Source organism: Ambystoma mexicanum, chromosome 6p (assembly GCF_040938575.1).
Source record: "Ambystoma mexicanum isolate Mex_15411 chromosome 6p, UKY_AmexF1_1, whole genome shotgun sequence".
Lineage (NCBI taxonomy): Eukaryota > Metazoa > Chordata > Amphibia > Caudata > Ambystomatidae > Ambystoma > Ambystoma mexicanum.
The window spans coordinates 469,479,300-469,498,163 of NC_090935.1; positions in this window are offsets into that span (position 1 = coordinate 469,479,300).

Sequence of the window (18,864 nt, forward strand, 5' to 3'; positions counted from 1 at the left end):
TCACAGCCACCCCATTGCATAACTTCTGGCTTGGTCTGACACAATTAAAGCAGTTAGCTTGCATAGCCACCAGAGGCCTCACACACAGTATAAAGGCGGCCCATGTCAGTGTACCTGGTTGTTTACCAGCTGACATTGAATAAAACAGGAAATGCTGTGGAAGAGGTAACTCACAGACCCACAGGAGTGATCCTCCGGTCTGTGCAAGAGGACCACGAGGAGCAGGGTTAGCATGCCACTGCAGTGGACACCAACACCACATCCACAAGAGGTGGCCGGGAGAAGGGTTCACCATGGGTAAACACACCACTGTCATGACCACAAGCCCCAATGCACCCTGCCGAGTGCAATGTCACCACTGCCCTTGTGGAGGTCACTGAGGGCTTTCCTGCACATGAATTCCCCTGACTCCGGACGAGGAAGAGGGGATGAGGGGGAACTCAAGCCACGTGGGTACTGTGGAGCCCCAAAGTGGGGAGGGCAGTCCTGCCTCCCTGCCAGCCATGCCTGCTACCACTGTGCAGCAGCACAGTGCTCTAGCAACTTGAAGCATCTTCTGTGCTAGATGGAATTACAATAAAAGATCTTAGATCAAATAATCAAACAGACTCAAAGTTTAATAAAGCAGCATCAACTGGCAGACATCAGACTGATGTGTGTACACTCACAACAGAGCTTGATTACATGGAGGTCTTATACCTCAATATGTGTAATCTATGATGTCATCCTAAGTGACAAAATACAAAACCTATCGAGGGATGGGATTGGTGAAGGAAGCATATCTTCTCATCGAACATATAAGGGTCAGTGCTTCATTGGCTACCGCTTGTCTGTAGGGCACGCCTTAAACTACCTCTAAACACATAGAGTACTGATTATAGCAGACAAAACATAAGTGGATTGCCTCCTGCAACACTCTATGTTAGGTTGTCCACCAACCCCACTGATTGGTTGGCATATTATCCCAACCTTGGACTTTTAGCTCCTTTGAATCACATACGTGAAACGAAACCTAGACGTTTGAATCCCGTCAAACTACTCCTCATTTTCCCAATTTGTCTATCATCTGTCATCGGTAGGCCCTCAGTCAAAGTCTTCCATTTGTAGTTGATCTTGTTGCTGCTCACTGTCCGGAACATTCAAGGGAATGTGAGCACACCACTATCTTAGCTTAAGGCTCTAATGAATAGCCTTTGTTTTCAACTTTTGAGTCATGTGTGAAAAAACCACACATTTTCCATTCCAGCCTTTCATTAACTGCTATTTTATTTAATTATGCAACATGCTGTTGCTCCTCTTGGCCTCTAGATACTTGCTCACTCTCTCTCATATGAATTTTACACACTTTTAATTGACCAGCAGTTTGGCTCTCACAGATATTTTTGTCTTCTTCCATCTATAAAGAGACTTGCAGCCTTGGCCTGTCTCTGATGTAGATTGGTTAAATTCAACGTGAGCTGTCGTCCATTTTCCTAATATGGCTGTCCTTGCCTCGTTATATATTCTTCTATAGCAAGCTTCTATACGTTGTCTTTCTACCTTGCGTTACTGCATATTTACAGTTATTGGTCAGTAAGTTACTTCATTTTCTTTAGATCCATGATTATTTTAGCTTTAGGTTCATGTTACTCTCAGTGCTTCAGTTACATTTTTACTTCATATTTTCATATAGTTTCAACATAGGTTCATATATCATCTTCATGACATCACTTTGTCCTCATCAGATATGATTTTAACGCCTGTCCATGATGTCCACAGATGCTTTCTAACATCTTGGCAGGTGACATCCTTCCATGTAGCTTTCTTCCATGCAACATTCTTCTACACTTTCAGTGCAAGGGTACATTCTGTATGGCTGTCTGAGTGCAAAACATTTCTCATACACTCAATGCGGTATATAGGAACGATGCAGGGGGCCCCATCTATAGCATTTCTTCGATGTTCCAATATGACTGTGGTGAAGGGCAGGAACTGGCAAGAAAATGTTTACCAGCTCCTCTACAGCACCATACACCTCGACCCCCACCAAATTGCAGGACAACTCTCCACCTTCCGGGGGGAGGACTCCTCCTGTACACCGCCCCAATTTCACCCAAAAGGAGTTGGAGGTCCTGCAGGCAGAGGCGCTCAGCCAGTATAGGCACTTCACCGGTCACAGCTCGGCGCATACCGAGGTGCCAGCACGGGCCAAGTCCTGGGCCAAGATAGGGTGGCACATCAGCGCACTTGGAGTCTACCAGCACAAAGTTCAAGAAGGTCAAGAAGGGTTGGGGCAACCTCAGGTGGTTAAGTGGCATGAAAGCATAGAAGTTGCGAGAGGTGGGGAATGGGCAACGATAGTGGCCCATGCTGAGGGCCTGCATCAGCCCCATGGAACTCTGGGTACTGCACCAGCAGTCAGAGGGTATCTTGTGATTATGTGTTGTCTAATCCTAAAGTGTCCATCCCATTTCACTTTCCCTGCCAATTGTGCGCTATATTTTGTTTATTTGCATGTGCAATGTTCTCATTTAGCCCTCTGACATCCTCTGTATATACCTCCTTCCACGGAGGCTTTGCGGGCTTGGGTCGAAAAGGGCAAGGTCGCTCTCTCTGTGTTACCCTTTTGGTTCTGGTTGCCTTTCTCCTCCTCTTGAACTGCCGTACTTGGATACATGAGTCATTGTGTGGTCTGTCTTGGTCGTACTGTGCTCTCGTGCTCCACCTTTTATCCCTGTGGGGAAGGGAAAGGGCTGTCAAATGTGTGTTTATTGCACTATTATACAGGCCACAGGCCATGCAGGTTACTCCTCTATCCTCCTTGTTACCTTCTATCAGGAGGCCTTCTCTCCTGCCACTCTTGTTTTCCCCACTTTTATATTAAACAACTGATGACAATGTTTCTGTATTAAACTGGTGGTTATTATTTACTGATTTCAATATTGCCCTCTTTTGGCTTTGGCAATATGTGTTTTTCAGTTTTTGAAAAAATATTGTTCTTTCTGGGATTTGTCAATATTCTTGGTTGGGATAACAATAATTGCAACCTTTCCTTTCTTGTTCTTTGTCAATGTTGTTACAACTCAAATATGCTTATTTTGCTTTTGTTCATTATTCAAATTAGGTAAAACAGCAAGCAATCGACTATGGAGCGTTTTAGGATAATCTAGCAATGGTAAACTCACCCGATTCCTCCTATGCGTCCGCTCAATCCACTCCTGCCTCCAACTTTGCTTCTTCTGCTGCTTTCTGCATGACAGACAGCTTTGGTCATTTCTCAGCTGCTTAGACGCAGCGATGTGGGTTCATTGAGCTGCAGTTCCATTTTGCCAGTCGCGAGGGAGGATTTCCTTGCAGCCTGTGACGTGAGTTGTTGTGCTGCGTGGGCCTTGGAGCTTTTGCTTTTGAGTCCTGAATCACGGCAGCTTGATGCGAAGAGGACGACGTTCCTGTTGATGGGGAACATATTTCACTAGTGAGAATTTTATATGTGTGCCGGCTGTGTTTTTTGTTGTAGTGTGTATGTGTAGCATGGGCCCGTGTGAGTGAGTGTGGATGCGCGCATTGGTAGTTGTGTATGTATGCGTCTGGATGTGCGTTTTTATGATGTGATTTGGTATTTAATTGCAATTAAATGTGCGAGTGAGATTTTGTTGAGTATGCTGCATTAATATGCCCAAGATTGCATTGTGTTTTCTTATGTAACTTACTTTTATTGCTGGTGAGAGTGAACTTTTGGGATTTTGGACTCGTGGGTGGGGGTACTCGCCGTAGAGACCAGTGTTTGATGGACTGAGCATTGTGTGTTAAAGGAATGTGTTATTGTTAAACAATGTTTTCTTACAGGTCGGGTCTCCCACTATTGGGTTTGGACGGACTCGTGGGTGGGGTACTTGCGGGTTGAAATGCTTTATTAATGACAGCATTTCTGATTTTCAGTGTAGTATTGCTGCGGTAATTTTTGACTGGAATGGTGAGGTTCTTCACATTTATGTCTCTGAAGTTGAACATTTATGCCAATGTTTTGTGTGTATGCCCACCTATCGTGTGTTTAGCAGGTGTGCATATGGTGCGTGTGGTGAACATTTCAGTGTGTAGGACTTGGGGTCTTTAATTATATTGTGGCGTCCTGCGTTGGTGCAGGTGGCGGGGACTGGGTGTCCTCAGTGGTGGTGTGGTGTCCTGCGGTCATGCAGTTGGCTGGACCAGGGGTCCAAGGTGTTTGTGTGCTGCAGTGGTGCAGTTGGCTGGACCAGGGGTCCAAGGTGTGTGTGTGTGCTGTGGTGGTGCAGTTGGCTGGACTTGGGGTCCGTGGTGTTAGTGAGTGTGCTACGTTAGTGCAGTAGGCTGGACTGGGGGTCCATGGTGTGTGTGTGGGTGTACTGCGGTTATGCAGTTGGCTGGACTATGGGTCCTAGATGGTGGTGTACTCGGTTGTGTTGGTTTATGGTTGGTGTTCTGCGAGATCCTTAGTGTTGGGGTTTATTAGGTGTTCTTGGTAGTTTTGGGGTGCCATTTTTGGGTGCTGTTGTGGACTGAGCTTGGGATGGTGTGCTTGTTGTTGCTCTTGTGGAGCTGGGTTCGTGCCCGGGGTGGCAGCCCTGGTGCCCTAGGGTGCAGACTAGGGCGGAAGGTTGTTTGTGCACGGATGGTTTGGCGCGTTAGGTAGTTTATCTGTGGGAACGCTGGGTTGTGGCAGGTCCTAGGTTCCAAGGGGCAGCTTGGAACAGGTGGTAGTGCTTAGTTTATTGTTTTTGTTTCTCGAGGGTATTTCAGTTCTGTTTATGGGAGGAGTTAGCCCTTATTAGATTGCGTTGGGTTCCTCATTGTGTGTTTTTAGAGGGAGTAGTAGATGTGGTGTTGGAGTTGGGTGTCTTGGTTGACACGGGTTAATTTGTGTAGTCCAATTTGTTGGTGGCACTGTTAGATAGTATATTCTTGGGGTGCCATGTAGATATTGTTTGTACCATGGTTTCGTGGTTGAGGACATTTCCCTAGTGTCAGAAATCTGGAGTGTTGAGGGTCATTGGTGAGGTCCAGGTGGCAGTTTCTTGTCGGCAGTGGAGTTTGGTTAGTTGGTACATATCGTGCTGGACACACGGTTATGTAGGGGTTTGTGTAAGTGGTGGATTTAGTGGAATATTTTCTCCTTGTTCAGGAAATGAAAGGAGGGAGAGGTGTTGTAATGTGCATCTGAGGTGAGGTGGTGACATCACTGTTACATGGAATGTTGTGATGTCAGAGTGAGTGGAGTGTAGGAATGTTATGCTCTGAAGCTGGGTTCTATGTTTTACAGTTAGAGTTATGCTAGCTTGAGGGGAAATGCCAATGTTTGTTCCTGGAAACTATCTTACAATAAACCTACATTATATCTTACCTGCTGGTCCGGGTGTTCTTCAGGTACCAAGATATTACACTCTCCTCGCCCCTAAAGTGTTCTGGTGCTCGCCGGCCACTGAACCAAGATGCATAGTCAGGAGAGTCTCTCTCTCTCCACAGGGAAGGCCTTTCAGAACAGCACTTCCCACTGCGCTATTCCTGCAATTTCATTCGGCTAACACAGAGACCCTCGCAGAGCTAGCATCTGCTTCAGAGACAGCAGCGACTCCAACATCTTCGATTTTCCACTTCTGCTGTTGCAACTGCGGCCTACAACTTCCTCTGCCTCTCCGCCGTCCCATTCAAATAGTCTGTACCAGAGCAGACCTTATATATTCAAAAGTCTCGCTCAGGTGTGGGTCATTAGAGCCACTAGACTGTGCTTTGCAGCTTTGGACCTCTGAGTCCCACTTCCTTGTTCCTGAAGTCCCCAATGATCTGGTTTCTTTTCCCATAAAAAGCCTCTGTTTTTACTTTATGTAATCTACTATGTTTACATCTTGAGAGAAGGTTTTCAAAGATGGCAAAGTTTTATTCTTGTCTTCATAACCCAAACCTACGGGAAAATGATAAGTATCCAACTCTAAGGAGTTACAGTCCATATTGGTTATCATGATTTTCATCACGGACAAAGTGAATAGTTTTGGGAAGAGATATCTTACTTTGACAGCAAGCCATTAAATATTCTGCCAACATGGAAAGATCTACCTCTGAAGAGGAAAAACACTGCGTCTCTCCTAGCGGATCCCTCTGAGTCCCTTTGGGCCCTTATCCTTCCAAGTAATCCTCCCAGCTCATACCACTGACAGAGTTAGGATCAGGTAGTGGCTGCCTTCCACTGGCCCCCTAGGAGGAGACTTTAGGTAGGGTTTCTGGAGGATTCCGCAGGATTCATCCTAATAAGTATAGTATCCGTAGCTGATACCAAATCAGGAGCAAGTCTTCCAGAGAGCCACAAGACTTTGGGGAGTCCAAGAGACAAAGACTTGTTCACACAACACCTGTAAAAGTAGTAATTGGATGAAGGAACTTTTTTTTTGTTAAACCTACGCCTGAAGACAAGATCAGAGTTGTTTTAGAACTATTATCTTGACCTTTTAAAAGACTTACAGCGTAGGGCCAGACAGAAGTCCAACCCTGAGACTGTCTCCCGATCTCCACCTTTCTGTTTCGTTTCTAAAGTGGTAGAGCCTGTTAGGAGGTAGGATTTGGACCAAGGACTTTTTTTTATAGGGACCCTTAGTTTTAGTTTCATAAGTAGGGCACTTCCCTCTCAGAAATAGGGCAAGGTAGGCGTTTTTCTTTTAATTTAAATAAAACATTCTTAAACATGTCACAAAGGCATCTGACTCCTCCTTCTGGTACGCCACACTAATGTCACACCCCCACATACTCTAGACCTTCCTTCCTCTGCTAGCCTCTTTGTAGAGAGTAGACCTACGTACTATTGTCAGGCAGAGTACCTCAAACTGCTTGAAAGTAATGAGATGAAGAAAAACCACAGCTAATCCAAGCACTGGGACAAGTTGACCCCATGGAGCAATGAATATGGGACCCGTGAAAGAGACGACAGACTTATACAATGGGCCCAGACACTGCTGGCAACATTGTATAAAGATGACCATGGACTAAACACTTGGTCTCGGGCATTTGCGGAAGACTACAGGTGTGTGGCACTCCGAATGCGGGAGATTCATACCTGTGCCGCTGATCCAAAGGGAGAGAGCTCCAAAGACGCTGGTAGTCTGCTGTGCCTGATGATTCAAGGTCCACTGGAGCAGACCTGTGCGCAGCATTGTTGAGAGGAGGAAGGAACACAGATGGCAGTAGGGTACGCCGTCGTATAGCTGCAGGGAAAGCAAGATGCCGGAAAAGCCAAACCAAAAGTCTGCCATCCCAGGAAGCCACAGCAATGTGTCAAAAACCCTCACAAGGTAAAGGGTGCCACGGGACCGAGAGGGGACGTGGGTCGGCTCACTAAGAGGGTGCATGCAGTTGTTCCTAGGCCCCTTTGCAGTCATAATGCTTGGGTGGCACGGTAGGGGCAGACAGCCTATAAACCATTTCATCCTCATCACAGTGGTGGGACAAAGCATGTTGACCACCAGGGAAGGGTCGAGGACCCCAAACACCCTAAAGAAAACTTGAGAAGGGGAATCCCCCATGACAGTGACAGGAATAAGCCCACTGACGGCCAAAGGAGGGTCAGGGATGCTAATCAAAGTACAAATCATCTACCCCATGGCAGTACTTGGCAGGGAAGTAAACCAAGTGGGCTAGTTCAAAGAAGAGGAGAAACCCAGGGTCTGGGACCCCAAAGTCAGAAAGCGATACAAGTCATCTTCCTCATTGCAGTGCTTGGCAAAGTAGTGAACCAAGAAAGTCAAATCAAAGAAGAAGAGAAGCCAGGGTTGTGGACCCTCTCTACACTTAGAATTGGGTTTTATGAGTATAAAGGCAAAGGAAAAGAAGACCAGGGGAAGGGAGCCATTCCCCTGGTTGTAAGTAACTGCTAACAAGATACCAGGAGAAGGGAGTCATTCTCCTGGTAACCCGGACCTGAAGTAGAGTCCAAAAAGGCCTCGGAAGGGAGTTATTCCCCAAGGCTATGTGAGACCCAGCGCCAGGAGAAGGGAGACATTCTCAGTGCCCTTCCAGAAAATGAATAAAAGGATTGTTTATAACTTTACCATCAGGGGAAGGGAGTCATTCCCACTGATGACCTGTGAGACACGAGACTGTTCTAAGATTTGGGAATTGTTTTAACAATCCTGGAACCAAATCCCAGGAGAAGGGAGTCATTGTCTTGGAAACAGGGCAGTATTGCCTTATTTTCTCGTTTCTAGTGTAAGGGACAGAAGCAGAGTGTTCTTCATACAGGATGGTGGATACCTTTGAGTTGACACACATCCCGACAGACACCTTGAGGGTAATTAATGGAATAATTGTGCGCCGAAATTTGTGGCGCAAGCCTGAAAAAGCTAGCGCACGTGTGCGATTCTCACGCGTGCGTTTCATGGAAGGCCCTGCGCGTGTTTTTCCCCGAGATGTGTGCCAAATCCGCGCTTACCTTACATGTCACTGTGACTTTCCAAACGCGTTCGCAACAGGAACAGGGAAAGCACATAACTGCTCGCGCACACAGCTAAAAAGAGGGCAGAACACCGGGAATGGGGAACAACGTGTGAAAATGTAGGCATAACGTGGGAAGTACCGCTGGGAAACACACACAAAGCCCTCACGCTAGTGAACAACATGTATTCATGGAATCGAATAGGGAAACCCGTGCACGTCAAAACACACGCACACGCACAAATACGTCCCACACACGAAAGCAGGTGGAAGCGCCCCCACACAGCATAAAAGTGCACACAAACAACAAACAAGCATATACAGCTACGATGAATGTCCCATTCCTCGCAGCAGTGATCGTGGGTACCGCAGGAGGAGGAGAATAGCCAGGTCCCATTTGTTTTGCCCAGGACCAGCCTTTTTGGGATGCCTGATGACGAGGTCTATGGCTGGTATAGGTTTCCAGCTCATATCATCCTAGAGCTGGTCACTGAGTGGGAGGATGAACTTACATCACCCACCCTATGCTCCCAAGCATTGAGCCCCTTGGAGAAGGTGGTCAATGTACTGCATTTTTTGGCCACTGGGTCATTTCAGCGGACAACTGTCATAGTGGGAGGCGTCTCACAGCCCATGCAGTCACGTTGCCTACACCAGGTGTTGGCAATCATCACTGCGCGCCCCTCAGTCTGCGGGCACATATACATGCCCAGAACACCCGCAGAAAGGCAGGCCATGGTCCAGGACTTCTACAGGGTGGCACACTTCCCCAAAGTGCTCAGTGCCATAGATTGCACCCATGTGGCCCTACGTCCACCTAGGGCCACTGAAAACATCTAACGCAACCACAAGCACTGGCATTCCATGAACGTGCAGGCTGTATGCAATGCCAAGGGAATCATCACCTCTGTCTGTGCAAACTATCCAGGGTCCATCCATGACAGTTTCATATACAGAATGTCCGCCCAGAGTCGGGCCCTAGAAGCTGGAAAGTATGGCTACACATGGCTCATAGGTGAGTACAAATGCCTGTGCACATGCATGCATGTCACACACAGACAAATACACAAGCCCAACTAATGACAACCATTATCACCTTACCAGGGGACAGTGCCTACCCTCTGAAGAGCACCTACATGATGACACCAATACCAAACCCCGCCACACCACCCCAAGTAAGATACAACGCAGCCCATATTGCAACCAGGGCCATAGTGGAGCGCACATTCAGAGTGCTCAAGTCACGCTTGCGCTCCCTTGACCGCTCTGGCGGACAGCTACTATATGCACCCTCAGTAGTGTGCAGGATCATTCTGGCAGCATGTGTCCTGCACAACGTTGCAACACGGCAGGGCGTACTGATGGACATGGTGGTGCCCCCATATCCCCAACCACTTGCACGCCGCTGTGCATGGGAGGGGAAAGGGCACGTGGCGAGGCAGCCTGTACCCAGCTTGTGGCCACATTTTTCACCTAAACTCCAACCCCTGCGGAGTGCACGCAGGCCTGGCACATACCAGGGGACAATCAATGATGAGAAAGGGACAGTTAACTGTCACAGCTTTACCACCCTGAGAATGTGTCCACGGAAGTGCCACATTGTGTGCATCCCTAGCTACTTAAACACAACCAATCACATGTGTCCAAAAGGAACACATGCAAGGTGCATATCCCACCCACCCCCCTGCAAATCAGGGCATGGAAGTACTGGTATGCCACCCGAAACCTCGCAACCCCCGTGACCCCCGTCAGCCACACCATACCATGTTATGCAATGGCAAAACATCAAACCATATGCACAACACATGACACAATAGTCATGAAGTGCCACGTGAGAAATGTAAATAGGCACCAGACAATTACACCTGGCATGGAATCTGAAGAAATGACTGACCAAAACCTCACACCCTGAAAACTGTGGCACAAATGCATGCCACAAGTTGTGTAAGCAACAAAAGTCAGAATACCTGTTGCCATGCACATTGGACAATAGCAAATTGGCATTACAAACACTGTGTGCTGTGTGCGTGTCCCCTGCAACACACCGCTCACCGGACAGCACAGTGAGTGTGCATTGTGTTGGGGAAACCATTTGAGCATCATGAAAAATAAGTACAATCAACAAAATATTAGCCTGCGATGCATATACACGATCAATGAATCGGATGTGAACATGGATTGTAGGGACACAGCATGCCTGAGAAGGCAATCTGGGTGCACGTGTGTGCATGGTATTGCTGTAGTTGGTGTGAGGGGCGTTGTCTAAGTGTTTTTGTCAGTAGGGACATGCATCAAATACATGCATGTGAAATGAAGTGAGCCTCAGTGTCCTGTACACAGCACATGTGAACATTGCACTCAAGGACCCCCCTGTGTGTTAAACCACACCAATCCCCTGACACCTCAAAATCAAACCCAACATAGGATCAGCCATTGACCAGCAGAACATATCATGTACAGACTACCCCACATCAACAATGGCAGACAGTGAGCAATCACTGATTCATTGAAAATCCGTATAGGGCCTACACACAAAGTATATCAAAGCGCCTCAAGGAGGGAGGGAACAAGGGTGAAAAAGAACAATCAAATCAAAATAGATAGTACAAGTGCGTGTAACAATAAGGGAGAGTCTAGGGAGGGAATGTGGGAAAACAAAACTAGCATCAACATTGCTATGCCCGACGGCAATAGTTGCTGTGCAGGAGTCACATGAGGAGGGGCAGTGAGGGAAGAGGAGGGAAGAAGTGAGGAGAGTAACAAAACAAGTGACAAACAATGAAAGGTCGATGAATAATCGAGATAGTGCTGGGGAGGGGGAGAAGAAACACAGAAGGGAAAGGGTGAACAGATGACCTGTAATCAGTGGTGGAGGGACTGATGATAAAAGTAAGTGCCAAAATAAAACTCAAAAAGGTGAAGGTGGGGGGTGGATGGACGGAGGCAGAGGGGAAGTGGCTGCAAAGAACAAGCGGCTATGTATCACCATGCCTGATGGCAATTGGGGTAGTGCCAAAAAAGACAGACAGAGGACAAGGAGGAGGGGAAAGCGTGGTGGAGAGGGAGAGGGAGGAAAGAAATGAGGAAGGGGCCAAGGTGTAAAGGCAGGAAGGGGGAGGGGGGAAAGAAAGCACACACAGGGGGCAGAGGGAAAGAAGAGGGTGCAGAAGGGGAGGGAGTGTGACGGTGAAGGGGGAGACAGAGTGAGACTGGCAGGGGTTAGGTGGAGACTGGAGGGGGGCAAGGAAGACAGGGGGAGACTGGCAGGGGGCAGGTGGAGACAGGCAGTGGGCAGGGGATACAGGGGGAATATCAAGGGACCCAGAAGATTGGTGGACAGGGGTGGACAGGGGTAGACAGGGCCTCCATTGTGGGCCTTTGGTAGTGGTGGCAGGCTCCAGCCTCCTGGTTGGCCGGATTTTCACAAGGGCCAAGTGCAACCAATGGGAGGGGGGAGCAGGTCCAGGCCACAAACAGGACAGTCAAGTCAAAAGCAATACAGCCATATTTCAAAAGGCACAACAAAACACCAGGCAGGGCTGCAGGGCTGCCAAAGCAGGGGAAGCAAGGAATTGGGGTTTGTTGAAACACGTGGTCACAAGGATAACTCAGCGTGCAACGTTTATGTGGCATATCAAAATCACTGTAGGCCAAGTGTCCCAATGCAACATTGTCAGCACACGGACCCCTCCCACCATCAGTGTGTGTTACATAGCCAAAGGGTGCATGGTACCGCCTACAGCAGGAAGTGCATGAACATAGACAGTCAAGTCATAAAAAAATCATAAGCAACATGATGAAATGCACAGTTAACAGAATACTCACCAAAATGAAGTGCAGACATGCATTGGAGAAGCCATTCGGAATACCCACTAGGGGTGTACACACAAGTAGGACTGCAAGCTGGCTACAGATATGACGGAAGCCCAATGCCCTTGTGTACCACACTGTCACATGAATGCACAATAAACAAAAACAAAAAAACTAAAAATGTATTAGCAGGAAATACAAAAGGAAATACAAAAGAAACGGCCACATATGACCCGGGGGGGGTTAGGGCACCCAGAAGGGGGGAGGTACAGGGTGCACCTCAACACCCACATGTGTAGATGTTGAGATTTTTTTTTAAAAGAACGCACTGGGCTCAGCGCCTGCACGACCCAACCTGTGGGAGATAGGTTGTCGTCGTCACCCTCTGGATGGAAATCAGAAGGTGGACGCGGCACGGTTGCCTCTCCACGCCTATCCGCGCCTTGTCCCTCAGCAGCAGCAAAGATGCAGGTCTGGTAAGCCAGGTTCTGCATGGCAATGACACATAGGTCTACATGCATGACCTCACGTGTCAAACGTGCTTCCTCCTGCAAGCCTCACATGACATCCCAGCTTGCATGGAGTTCAGCTGAGATGGTTCTTTCAAGCAGCTCCATCCTGTCTTCTGCCCGCCTACTGTCGTCCATCATGAGAGCACTCAGAGTAGATCGGAGGGTTTGGTGTTCGACCCTCAGGGCCTCACGGTGTGCCTCTGCCTGAGCAGAAGTTGCTTGACGCAGATGCCACCATTTCAGCCCGGCACGCCCTGTCAGAGGCCGCCATGCCCAGCCTGAGTGAGCGGCACGTGGACCGCGTAGCCTGCTGCTGGAGCTACACTTGCCTTTCAGGGGGGAGGATGGAACGGGCCACACTTTCCATACCTTGAGCCATCATCTCAACTGCTCCCCCGTTGCTGTGCTATGGCAATAATGGCATGCTCCCACTCAGTTGACCCCGGTGGCGCACAGCCACCACGTTGCCAGACACGACATCTGCCGGGCCCAAGGAGCTGTGGTCCTTGTTGGGTTGGTGCTGCCCGCGGCTGCAGGACTGCATCCCTCCGTCGACCTGATGCCCCAGGAACATGGCCAACTGGTGTGGAGTGTGACCCTGCAACTGTAACCACCACAGGCGGACATTCCAAACCCGCCTGGCCCCCTACTGCAGGTGTCGCGGACAGAAGATAATCCAACACAGGATCACTTACCGGCGACGACACATCATGATACAGATCCGGCTCAACATAGTGGTTAGAGGATCCATCAGATCTTGACTCAGAGTTTGCTCTGGACATGATGGCCTGGAGCACCAGTGGGTTTTCGTGGGCTGCCACCTCACAACCACCACTGGTGCCTGGATGGTCATGTGAACTGACCACCGTGTCTGGGATGACATCTTCATCCTCTGCCTCCAGTGCTTCATCACCTGTAACATAAACAAAAGAAACAAGAACACGCATGTCAGTAGCACATACCACCCACATACAGATCACAACATTGACAGCCAACACATGAAGCAGACATGTCACACGCAATTCAAAGCCCAACATGCATCCAGTGGCATTGCAATGCAACGGTATCCCGAAAGCAGAAAAGGATGTGTGCAAAATGTGAAGCCAACACATGTTTTGCATGTTGCCCATCACCTGCATCACACACAACCTCTAGCAGGCACATATCTAAGGCAGAAATGAGAGAAGGCAACAAAGAGATGGCACGTAGCATGAGCATGTAGAAACACACAAAAAGCCACAGCTGGCAGTCACACCAAATACACCATGACACATGTAATATGCATGTTCACATGCAGAACTCAACAACCATTGACTATGCAGGGTACGTGTCACAGGAGGCACCTACGCTACTGCATTTGATACAGTGAAAGGAGGAACATGTGTACATACATGGCAGGTCACTATCACACAGCAGCATTGTGTTGGCATGTTGAAGGGCTGAACTTGGCACAGGAGTGGGTGTGTGCGGTGCAGTGCATGTGTACCCCCTCAACTTCCAACATCAACACGTACGTAGTGATGTCAATCTCCAAACGTGATGGCATTGCAAGGGCAATTGCAGCCATCATATGCAAATGGCATGCACTATGTAGCATGGATACTGCAAAACACCCACCCTCTGGGCAATAGCAGGGAGGCACTGCATGGCAATGAAAGGTTCACCACAGAACTGTGCATTGGCAGACAGTGTTGGCCTGCGTCTATTGCATGTCGTCAGTCAAATGTCACTACAGCCGATGAGAAGTGGACATGATGCAGGACAGATGAGGAACCATCAGTAGTATACCCATTCATGCAGAAGACACAACACCAGTTGAAAAGAGGCAGGGGGCCTGTAACAGGGGGAGCCATGTGCACGACAGATATGGGGCCACTCTAAAGTCGGGGAGCCAATGCCATCAGCACAGTCAGAGTGAGACACACTGCACCAAGGACAAAGGATGTATATGACAAGATATGACATCTCATCAAGATTGCCCTCGTACACAAGTGGCTCAGAGCGCAACCAAGCAAAGGGAGGGGATCAAGGGACATTGAGAACACGCAAGTGCATGGAGAAGGGATAAAGGTTTGAAGTCCCTGGAAGGGGGAGAAGTGGAACGTGCCAAACAGAGGAGACCAAAGAATGAAAATTAAGTCCAATGATAGAATAGGCATTCAAAAGGTGGTAGTGCAGCCAGCAAGTGGCAAGTGCAAGATCATTTGGATAGGGCAAATTTGATGAGTGCAGAAGAAGAGTGGGGGACTGTATGGGTACACGTACAAGACCCATTGCAATGTGAGGCCTGGAGGCAGTGCAGCAGGGAGGCAGGGTGAGCAGGTGCCTGGGCCCGAAGGACAGAAGGTGTCCAGGTGCACAATGCCAAGAGAGGAAACAGTTCAGCTGGGGAGGAGAGGGGCTAATGCAGGAACAAATAGGAAGGTCTTGAGGTGCTTCCGGAAGCAGAGATGCTTCTCCTCAAGTTTCAACGTGGCAGGTAGGCTGTTCCAAAGAGAGGTCCCAGCCGTTGACACAAATCTGCCCCCAGCTTGTTTCTTTGATAAACGACTGACCCGGAGGGAGTGTGAGGTAGAGGAGCAAAGGACTGGAGAGGGGTGGTATTGGCAGAGGGATAGTTAAAGGTATTTTGGACCCAGGCACCAGAAATCCTTGTGCACAATGCAGAGGGTCTAAAATGTTATCCTTGCATCAACTGGTAGCCAATGAAGGGATTTCAGAGCTGGAGGGATAGGATCACAGGGCTTGAGGCCAAGGACAAGTCTCGCAGTCCTGTACTGGATTAGTGGTAGAGGGCGGAGAGTGGCGGCAGGTAGAATTTTGAAAGAGCCTGTCACAGTAGTCCAACCTTGAGAAAACCAGAGCTAGAGCGACAGTGAGCTTGTAGGTGAACGAGAGGAAAGGCACAGTACCCCTGAGGAGGTTAAGCAAGAAGTCAATATATCTCAAGAGATATATGTGTGCGCAGAAGGAATATGTGGAGTCAAAGGTGACCCCGAGGTTGTTGGCCTTGCAGGTGGGGTAGGAGGAGGGCCGAGGGAGGCCGGCCAGAGAGTGAGGGGAAACGATGGTGAAGGTGTACCGATGAGGAGGATGTCAGTCTTGCTGGCATTTGACAGAGATTGTTGGCAGTACAACAATTTCAAATGGCAATGAGGCTATCAGAAATGAGGGGGGGAGAAGAGGTGGCCGAGGGCAGGCTGAAAATGAGTTGAGTGTCATCAGCATAGCACTGGAAGTTGTAGCAGAAAATGAAAATGTAGTAGGCGAGAGCTGCCAGGGGCTGTTTGGAAACCCAGGCCGAGAGGTAAGACCCCTGGTGAACACCACAGGTAGAGAGGGACATTGATGAAAGAAAGGACCCAAGTTGTAGCTGGGAGGATCACACACGTCAAACACACATGTCTTTGAGTAACATGCATCTATGCTCACCGGACGATGCATCATAATACATCCTCTCTCCCACTCCACGGATTTGTTCTGCCGGGATGAACTCTGCAGCAATCTCCTCGTGCTGAGTGAGTTCATCCTCCTCTGGTGCTGACCCACCACCAGTCACCTGAGACATGGCATAATTGGAGACACGCTTTTGTTTTGCACAGCGTCGGAGGTCATTCCAACACTTGTAGCAGTCCTGAGCCTTGTGCACCTGGAACCCCATGGCTGTCACACCATCCGCAACATGCTGCCAGTGGACCCAACGCTGGGCAGGCGTTGTATGACACTTGGGCCCACAAGCATATCGCGTCGGTGTGCTGATATGTAGTCCACAAGGAAGTCCAGTTCTTGTTTGCCGAAAGGCTTCTTCCTCAACGTGCTAGAGACCGGAGCTGTGTCTGGGGTCTCAGCCTCTTGCGCAGGAGCACGCTTCCTCCTTTTGTGCGGTGGTACTGACTCTGAGTGGCCAATGTGGCCCTGATCAGTGGGGACAGTGGCGCTGGTGGACTGGACCAAGGGAGTGGGTGTTTGAATGAGGACGGAAGGTCTGGCTTGGGTCTGACTCACTGCCGGGGTGGTGTTGGCTGCATCTGCCCATGCAGTACCACCACCCGGCTGCTTGGGGCAGCAGATGTCATAACTGCCCTAGACACAAGTGCCCCGGTCACAGCTACACTGGATACATGTGACCCGCACCTCCTGACAAGATGGAAATCGTCCAGGGAGTCCTCATCACGCAACGCAACATGCGCTGCCCGACCCTGAGCCCGGGTGGTGGTCCCCACAGCTGCACCTGCAGCTACCACCGCCGGTGGGCCCGTGACAGCAGATGAAAGTTGCTGTTGGGTCATATGGGCCACAGGTTGTGATGCAACAGTTGCATAGCCAGGATCCACAGGGGCTGGTGGCATGGCAACCCTGGACTCCCTGTCCCCACTGGTCTCCACACCCACCTGCCCGACCATGCAAACCACTGGGAGGATGCCCAACTTTGCCGCCCTTACCCTTTGGTGGCCTCCCAGCCATGGCACAGATGGTAAATAGCCGCTGGGAGGTGCACTCAACAGTTGTCCTGGGCAATTGGGATGAAGGGGGCAGGGTACTGGATGGAATAGGTACCCCTGTGCTCCTGCAAGGCTGTCTGTGACCCCTGGGGATAAATGATGCGTCACGCAACGCTCAGGCCATCCCAAAAAACTGAATTGTTTTTAAAACATTAAAATAAAAAGTATTTTAAAAAAGGAAAAAAATATAGTAAAAATTCTAAAGAAAAACGTGCACTTGACCCCGGTAGCCCACGTGCCTGGATTTAACCTCCAGCAGTACGGTGTGGCACCCAGAGACACAAAAAACACATACGCGTGGAACACACAGGCTACTATGACCTTGAAAACAGTGCGCAATGCATAGGGGGAACCACAGTGGGAAAAATAGCGTGTGCGACTCACCGCCTGCCTTGCGTGGAAAAGAAAAAGAAAAACACACACGCTTGTGCACATAGGCTACACCCCACCAAAAGAAGAGGTACGAACTTCAAACGCTGTGAAGTGATCGCGTGTGAATCCAGAAGAGTAAACAGACGCGTCGGTCTCCACGAACAGCACGTACAGTGGACTGCTTCCCTGCTGGACCTTTAACCCGTGCTGAAGGCAACACCCGCGCACGTAAAGTCACTGGCGTGCTTACGTGCTAAGGCCCTTTCCTCGAATTAGACGCAGATGTGCTGTTTTTGCACGTGCGGATTCACTATGCACCCGTGCCAAGGGAAACGCCCGCGTGTGTAACGTCACTGGCGTGCTTATGGGCTAAGGCCATTTCCTCACATACATGCTGACGTGCTGTTTTTTCACGTGCGGATTCACTGTGCACCAAGCTGGCCACGCGACAACACACGAAAGACCACGTTCCTACCCAGAAGGCCATTTTCCTGCCTCCCAGATCCTCGAGCAGCCTCCTACACGCCATCTGCTGCTGCCTGCTTGCCTGATGCCAACGTGCCCTGCTATTTGGTGCCTGCACAGAAGCCATAGCCAGGGATCCTGTACCTGGGACCACCTCTGCTGACCCAGAAGACTCCCAACTGGTATACCATCGCTCCACAGCCCAGCTCCAGGACCCAGTTGCCCACCCACACCTGCCTCTGGGATTGCCATGTCTGACTCAACACCATCTGGGGCCAGTGGCAACCCCCAGTCAGAGAGGCAGAGGGCTGCCAGCTTCACAGAAAATGAAGTTGGCATCCTGGTGGAGCGAGTCCTGGGAAATTATGATGCCCTCTTCTCAAGTTCATGCCTCGACAGGGATGGACGGAGGAGGATATGGAAGGACATTGTGGGTGCCGTCAATGCAGAGGGGGTGGCATCCCCCGCCCACGACCATGTCCGGAAGCGCTGGGAGGACTTCAGGTCCAGGGCCCTCAGGAAGGCCCAGCGCCCCGTTGATCCTCGTGGAGAAGTGGGGCGCCGGGACCAGCTGACCAGCAACCAGATGAGGGTCCTGGAGTGCATTAACCCAGCGCTTCACCACCAGGTCCTCCAGATGCAGACCCATCCAGAGTCGAGTGGTAAGTGTCCATGTGTTCATCTCCAGTGTAGTGCATGTTGAGGTGTGTCAGGTGCGTGCACCTTGGACGTATGTGTGGCATGCACCATGTATGGATGTCTGTGTGCAGGGA